The sequence below is a fragment of the Austrofundulus limnaeus genome, unplaced genomic scaffold (assembly GCF_001266775.1).
Source record: "Austrofundulus limnaeus strain Quisiro unplaced genomic scaffold, Austrofundulus_limnaeus-1.0 Scaffold110, whole genome shotgun sequence".
Classification (NCBI taxonomy): Eukaryota; Metazoa; Chordata; class Actinopteri; order Cyprinodontiformes; family Rivulidae; genus Austrofundulus; species Austrofundulus limnaeus.
Window position 1 is genome coordinate 858,927 of NW_013952512.1, and position 7,504 is coordinate 866,430.

Consider the following 7,504-nt stretch of genomic DNA (forward strand, 5'->3'; position numbering starts at 1 on the left):
AACATTATAACTCTAATAATTATTATTTTTTTACTGACCTGTTTTATTTTAGTTTATGCAAAGAAGAAAAACACCTGTTCTGATGTTAACTGTATATATTGGTGCAGCGGGGTCTTGTCGTTCGCACGCTGCTGAAATACAAAGAAAAGAGAGAAAAATAAGAATTTAAAAAAAAAAAAAGGAGAACTCCGCTTCTATCTGCCGAGCAAAGCTGATGAAGCTGCCGATGCTGGAATATACAGATAAACTAAAATTAAAAAAAATATTTATAAAATTACATTAAACAATATTAAACAAATAAAAATACAAACCTTTAAATTTACGTTTGGTTGATGGACGTTTGGTTGATGTTGGAGCGCTGAGAAGTTCACGCTGTTGATAGAGTACATTTAAATATATTTATATAAATACTTTTAACATAATTAAACAAATAAAATCACATAAAACAAAATTAAATAAATAAATATACGAACCTTTAAAGATGNCATATATGGACATGACGGATGTCCCGCCCTAGGGGCGTGGCACCTGTCACTTGATTGATAGTTATGTATAATTTCTCTCTGGTTGCACTTCTCACTCGGAACTTTGTCTTTTATTTGAGCTTCTCTCTGTGTCTGAAAACCAAATTCTGACACTGAAAACTACTGCACATTTTGTCATTTCCTACAGGAGCTTGCAGCCAATATTGAGCTGAAAGCACACACACACACACACATTGGCACTACACTGATGCAATATCTTAGAGCTGAGCATTATAAAATAATGAAATGTCATCCAGATGGGTAGGACATTCAAGGTGGAATGGTATTTATCTGTTTGACATTTTCTTTCAAAACACAATATATGGTTAAAAAAAAACCATCTATTCCCATTAGAGATTAAAACATGACCCTTAATAGCACACCAGAAAAGGGCCGGTCAGTAATCGATGTGTGTTAACTCCAGTCAGGCAGATCTGGACCACTGTCAAAAACTTTGCGCGACTGGTTGCCTCTGTTGGCAATAATTCTCCCGTGCTTCAGAAAATTATGTTCAGTGCCTCCCGCTATGATCCTCTAACCAAATAAAAAAGGGTCTCTCTGAAACTGTTTTACTGCATGAGAAATTCTAAAATCCTGCAAGAAAGATAACACAAGAAGGGCATACAGATAAAACAAAAACAAATTGATTTTATAACACCTTAGGAGGCCTATGAAGTGTTGGTTTGTGAAAATGAAGAGAGGGAAAAAAAGATTCTTTGTGCAGCGAGGAAAAAACAGCTGCGCTCATACTGAAGGGTGCAACACCAGGACTTGATCATTTTATCAATAAGGGAGACAAAGAAAGAAACAATACACATGTGCACACTTAGTAAACCTAACCAAAGCAGCTTTTATATGATGCCAGAACGTTAGGAACTTTGCACACTTTCTGTCTTCTTGCATCGTGTGTCCAGATAGAGTTACACATCAAACCCTTTCTACTCTAACATGTTATTAGCATGACCTTGTAAATGTCAAATTTAAAATTGCCTGCAATGCTCTTTGTTACTTTGAGTGATTAATAAAAATGAGCCTCTTGTTCTATGTCAAATACATGATACTTGTTGCTATGGATACTTTTCAAAGTGATCACCGCCATTTTTAAGCCAGTCATTAACGTTGTACAATTATCTGTACTGGATAGGTATAATTATTTAGTGTCACTTGTTTTAGATGTATGTGCAAAAATAAACAAAAGCAGCATTTGCTAATGACTAGCTTTAGCAAGAATTTGTTTTTGTTTTTTTTTCATAATATTGAGAAAGAACATTGAGAGTCGATGTGTCACACAGGTAAACATGGTCTAATCGTGATTGTCGTATTAAAAAAGGGATTCACAAGGACATTAGGAGACAGTCAGAAACTGTGTCTTATGTTCTCTGTACTTTTAAACTTCATTAAAGGTCAAATGATGATTGTATTTTAATGCCACAACCCATGATGAGTCTACGAGTAGTTTAAAAGAAAATGTGTCACGTTTTTTGAACATGTCCATAATTGAAGCCACAAAACTGCAAGTCTCAAGTAAGGCCTGAGTCACACTACAAGAATTTAAACCAGTTGACCTATTTTCAAAGACTGTCAGAGCCCACACGTGAGGATAAAAAATCATGGATATACCAGGTTTGGTCCTACAGTGTGGGGTGTAGACAACACACCACACACGAACAGATATTTCATTCATGAACATTCAGATGTCAGATTTTAAATCACGTGAGACTTCCTGAAATCTCACGAGAATTCAGATGTCMAAGGAAAAATCTCACGTGACCTCCAGAGAGACGTGAGTTCAGAGTAAATAAACTTTTGCAACAAGGAAGAAACAATGTTGATCGTTTGTGGCCTATTTTTTACCAGAGGAAAAACAATTCGCTAGGACTTTTAACATCCAGCGGACTTTCTGCTGAGTCATGACAGTTTTTTTGTGTCCTGTATTTAGATTCCCCTCCGTGTTTACGTCACCTCGCTTTCTGATTGGCTACAAGTCTCATTCGCAGGCTGAGAGCTCGGGTGAACGTCACACACACTGTGATATCGGGCCAAAAAATCTAACATGTTGAGTATCCCCGATTTGAGGTCGGAGCGGTCCCGACATCCTTCCGAGCTGACTAGATCACTCTTAGCTCACCACCCACAGCAGGAATATCTGCAATGATTATCTTTAGAGCCATCACGATAATCTGGACTTCCTTAAGATTGTTGGAAGGGCAAAAATCGGCCTGATTTTCTTGTAGTGTGACTCAGCCTCAAGGCAATTGAGAATACCAAGGAATGTCTCAAGACATTCTGGAGAACCTTAATGGAGACTTATTGTGCAAAATCCACTTTTTAGCCATTAAATCTATTTTATTGTGTACTTGGAGTTTCTAGATGTGGAGAAAATTTGAGTTTAGTCACTCCTGGTGCTGCGTAGATATCTTTATATTCTGGAAGAAAATATTTCTGCACCGCTATATAGTCTTAAACCCCTTTATCAAGGTACAATAGACTGCTCTGGAAGATTTTTTTGTGTATGTGTGTGTGTTTAGATTTAAAGAGACAGCATCAAAACGAGTTGATCTGAGACACACCTCAGAAAAGGGGTGAAACAGGGGTTTGTGGAGTTACAATAAGGAGGAATTCAGACAAAAGCATTGCAGTTCCACGTTATATAGACCCCAACTAATCGATTAAATGTGAAAAATAAGGATTTAAAAGCCATGGTATGTCTCCTTTTATTAAATACCGTTTTCTAACTAATCGCCAGTAGTCAAAGTTCAGTGAGATTGTTTCATCAAGAGGCAACTTTCTGGTTCACAAAAGGACTGATTTTTTTATTTTATTTTTTTCACTAAAGAGAGAGTGAGTGTTCTAGCGCTATCCTTGCAGTATGCATTTTTTTTCTTTTCTTGGTTGGTTGTTTTTTAATTTAATACACAAACTTATTTGTAATCTTTAATTACCTCAAAACCTGAAGCTTAATTTGGCTTGGATTTACTAGTTTATTTATTATCTCGTCTTCTAATAAATTTCTTTAGAAAACCCACCTTACATTGTTGTCTGGTTTGATTTTTCAGCTGAAGTCTTTCTGTTTGGAGTTTGTATCCACTCTCTCTCTCTCTCTCTGTTCCTGCGTGGGTTTTCTCCGTGTGCTGCAGTTTCCTCCCACACCACTGAGACGTGCATGTTAGGTTAATTGGTGTTTTTTTTTACGTTGACTGTAGGTGTCTGTGCAAGCATGCGTGTTCATCTGCCTTTGTGTTCGAGCTTTTCTGTGCCCAACTGGCATCAAGAACAGCGGGGATCGCAGCCTCCCCTGGTGTGTCTCTTCACTGTGCCACAGTCTAAGGAGAAAAAGAATCTGAACTTGAACACAGCTACGTTTGTGCAAGAGAAATATTTTAGTTTTTTTTTATTGTTGTTTCCATCATGACTCTAGTTTATTTGGAAGTGATTTTAATGTGTTTAAACCTATTAAATGTTTGGTCATCAATTCTTTCTGAATCAAAAAATAAGACTTTTAACTGGCCGATACTGATTTTGATTGATAGTATCTCCGACATTGAGGTCCAACCCAAGTGATTGTGCGGTACAAGCTGTCATGCTGTGAAGATTTCTGGTTTTATTCTGTTTTAGTCTGTTGTGTTTTTGATATTGATTCCACCTGGGTGTGTTTTACATTCTGCTTTAGCTTACTTCCTGTTTTACTTTGAAAATACTGTCTGCTTGTCTCTTGCTTCCCTTCTCCCACCTGATCCTGGAATGGAATTTATCCAAATTGTTTCTCGTGGTTTTATATCATATTATAATGTCATTCTATCATCAAAAACACAGAGAGCGCTGCTTTGACTCATACATGGATGTTTGAGAAATCTTTGAATCTCCTGTGGTAGCCATGTGTAGCAGCCTAAACACTTGCAGGTACAAAGCACCGCCTATTTACACAAAGCTCCACCTTGAAGCTCAGTCTGCAGCCGAGCTTTCGCCCCACAGAGCACCCCTTCCCCCCAAGTATTGTTGTGAAGACGTGCTGAAGTGGGAGTGTCAGAAATGGTAGGTTCTTACAGCGATAGAGGCCAGTTTCATGCAGCACTTTTAATTTCTTTTTGGATCAAAACAATATTTCTATGCTTCTAAATTTTGGGTCCTCTGTCTGCGTTTGGATACTTCTTCTACCTTAGTCTGTGTGACACAAACAGAAAAGTCAAAAGAAGCAATAATGTTTCCCAAAACTTAAGACACGATTGGGACACTTTAATGGTTATTGAATTTGAACTTGCTTACTGCAATAAATTATTTGCTCGTATATGTTTTATTGCGTCCTGGTAAAAACCGGACCCTTTTCCTTCACTTTGCTTCGTACTAGGGTCTGGACTCGCTGCTATAGAGAAGCGATTCTTGCTGGAGGCGTGGCTTCTGCTGAGGTGTATGTGTCGTTGTAAAGGAGGCTAAACTAAGAAGCTAACCGAAATCGCGTGCGCTGTAAACAACCCTACTGAGAGGAGAGAAGTACCGTGACGAACGAAACGACTGTAAATGAGAACTGCTGCTTTGTCAGACAAGTTTAATTTAATTTGGAAGCCTTATCAACACGGACTGACTTCATTCACTTCCTCCACTGCCGCATGCTAAAATAACTAGCAGACACTGCGCAGAAAATCAACGTCATTCAAAACCCCGCCTTCTGTTTGTTGATTGGCCCAGGTAAAATAAGCTACAAGCAGACACTGCACAGAAACTCGACGTTCTGTTCTCTGATTGGTTCGGCTAAAAATCTGCCAGCGAAATCATTCTCTATGGGAGAAATGCCAGACGGAGCAGAGAAGGGGAACTAGAATTGAGCGGAGCTGCGTAGGAAGGCAAGGGCCAGGCTAATGTATTGTGCTTTTACAGTTGTTTTTTTTTTATTATGTTGCAAAAATATGAACAAATCCCTTTTTAATCACAGTTTGTTTGGTGAGAAGTAGGGCTGTGAAAGATTCTGGGGCTCGTTTTTGTTTCTATCAAGTCGTTTCAAATCTGGTATTTCCTGATGCTGTAAAGCCTGTAGTGATTTTGTCTCTTGGCTGTACATTAGCACTGAAATATATCTTCTTACATTCATTGTTTCACTGAAATTCACCAAACTCACCCCTGTAGATGTCTTTGTTCTGTTCCTATCACTTCGTGTAAACTTGAGAAATCAGACGCGTAAAATCTCTATTTATGGTCAGAAACTGTCCGTGCTGTGGAAGGAGACACAGCATGTTCTGCTGCTTCTGGAGCTTCTGATCCCCGTCACAAAGCTGTGACAGTACTGACATTACAGACGATGAACAGAGACCTCACATCCAGATACTCCTGTTTCATCATGGCAATTTTTATTGCTGAGGAGGCAAAGTGATCTCAGACCGTTTTCATGTGTCATCTTCCCAATAATGAAGAATGAATAAATGCAGCTTGTTAAAATCATTGCAAATTGATTAGCTCAGTACAAAATCCCAGTTAGCATCAAACAAAAATCCTTTTACACAACAGCAGACCTTTGTGACATTATACTAACATAAACAGTAGGAGATGATTAATCAGGTAAAGTGTTGTTTTGACAATGAGCATCTTTCTGTATCCAATCAGCCTCTAATAGAAACCATTAACAGGGATGTTGTCACCACTTTTGTTTTCCTTCCTAACTTGCAAATGAAGCCAACACAATGCAGAACACTTGTACATAAGGTCATTTGGCTGAGGTGGCCATTTTGACAATTCTGAAGTTTTAAAATGCAATAAATTTGGAAGATGTTTACTGAAAACAATTTTAATCTTGTCAGTTTCTTGGTTGAACCTGTTGCGGAGCAGGGATGACATTTCATCTCGAAGCAACTCAAGCCATCTGAAAGCGTCCACAAGATGACCTTTCAGATGCTCGGCTTCCTTTTTTTACACGTCAGAATACAGAAAAAAAATCCCTCAACCTTCAGTCATTATTGCCATCAGTGAATAGAAAGCTAATGTGAACTGATAGGTCACTAACATCTGCGCAGCTCTCGTGCCCTGAGGGACCGGGGAGACGAAGCAAAGGATGTGAAGAGCTTTCAAATCAAAGGCAGGGATCGAGGGGTTCTCTTTGTGGGTGCCCTTGATTACATAACAGTCATGTTAAGTAGGCTGGACCGCTTTCTTGAGGGGTTTACACATTTCGATGTCAGCTGAGAGTACCTTCAGCTCTGAGCTCTTCCCTCTGAAATCCTCAAGGAACTACCTTTTGTTTCTACATGGACAGAGAGAACAAACTGAATATATATATTTTTCCAACACTTATGTGTGTTTGATTCACTCAGCAAAAGACTTTTACAAAGCGGCAAGTTTTAGATCATTTATCAGAAAATAGTTTGTCGCTCTTCCGTTATCGGTTTTCACAGCAAGCACCGAGTCGCTGCGTATGAAAGCTGCAAAAAAGGACGGAAAGAACTAATGAGATTGTTTTTGACCATGAAAATCTAATGTTCATTCATCTCACTGACGTGGGTTTAATGAAAAAATTATCTCATGAAATATTAATAAAACCTGGGCTTTTGTCCAAGCACAGTGCCACTTTTTTTTTATAAATTTTCACCAAAAATTAGAAAGGAAAGAATGCACATGACTGGAAGTGAGGTGTCATAAAACTTTGCAGAGAGGATGACGTCATTTAAAAAGGCTGACTAAGGCCATAAATGAGAATGAGTAAGTATTGATTTGATGACAATTATTGTTTTTTTTTCTTATGTCTGCACAAATTAGATCTTTTTTTTCTTTTCTGCTGACTCCACAGAGAAGCAAAAGTCTAAATGAAGTGGAAATCTTGCTTCAGTATGCGAGGAAAACATATACAATTTAATTTTTTTTCACATTAATTAAAAGATAGGGATGCATACTGAATGCAACAAAAGGAAATATTGGACTAAGATGAGGAAACTAACACAATAGAATAAATTAACATTTTTATTTAATTTTGGCCCTCTTTTCTCACAGTACCACGAACA

At 38.1% G+C, this 7,504-nt stretch overlaps 1 protein-coding gene and 1 long non-coding RNA gene across 3 annotated transcripts in view; one reads left to right on the forward strand and one right to left on the reverse strand.

The window, feature by feature from the left end:
* b3glcta (beta 3-glucosyltransferase a) overlaps nucleotides 1-7,504 on the forward strand; it is a 74,783-nt gene that overhangs the window by 20,371 nt on the left and 46,908 nt on the right. The window lies entirely within an intron of this gene.
* On the reverse strand, nucleotides 28-461 carry LOC106521523 (uncharacterized). The gene is made up of 2 exons (XR_001310674.1): nucleotides 312-461; nucleotides 28-128 (listed from the first exon to the last, which is right to left on the reverse strand). It is a non-coding gene; the product is annotated as an uncharacterized LOC106521523 (long non-coding RNA).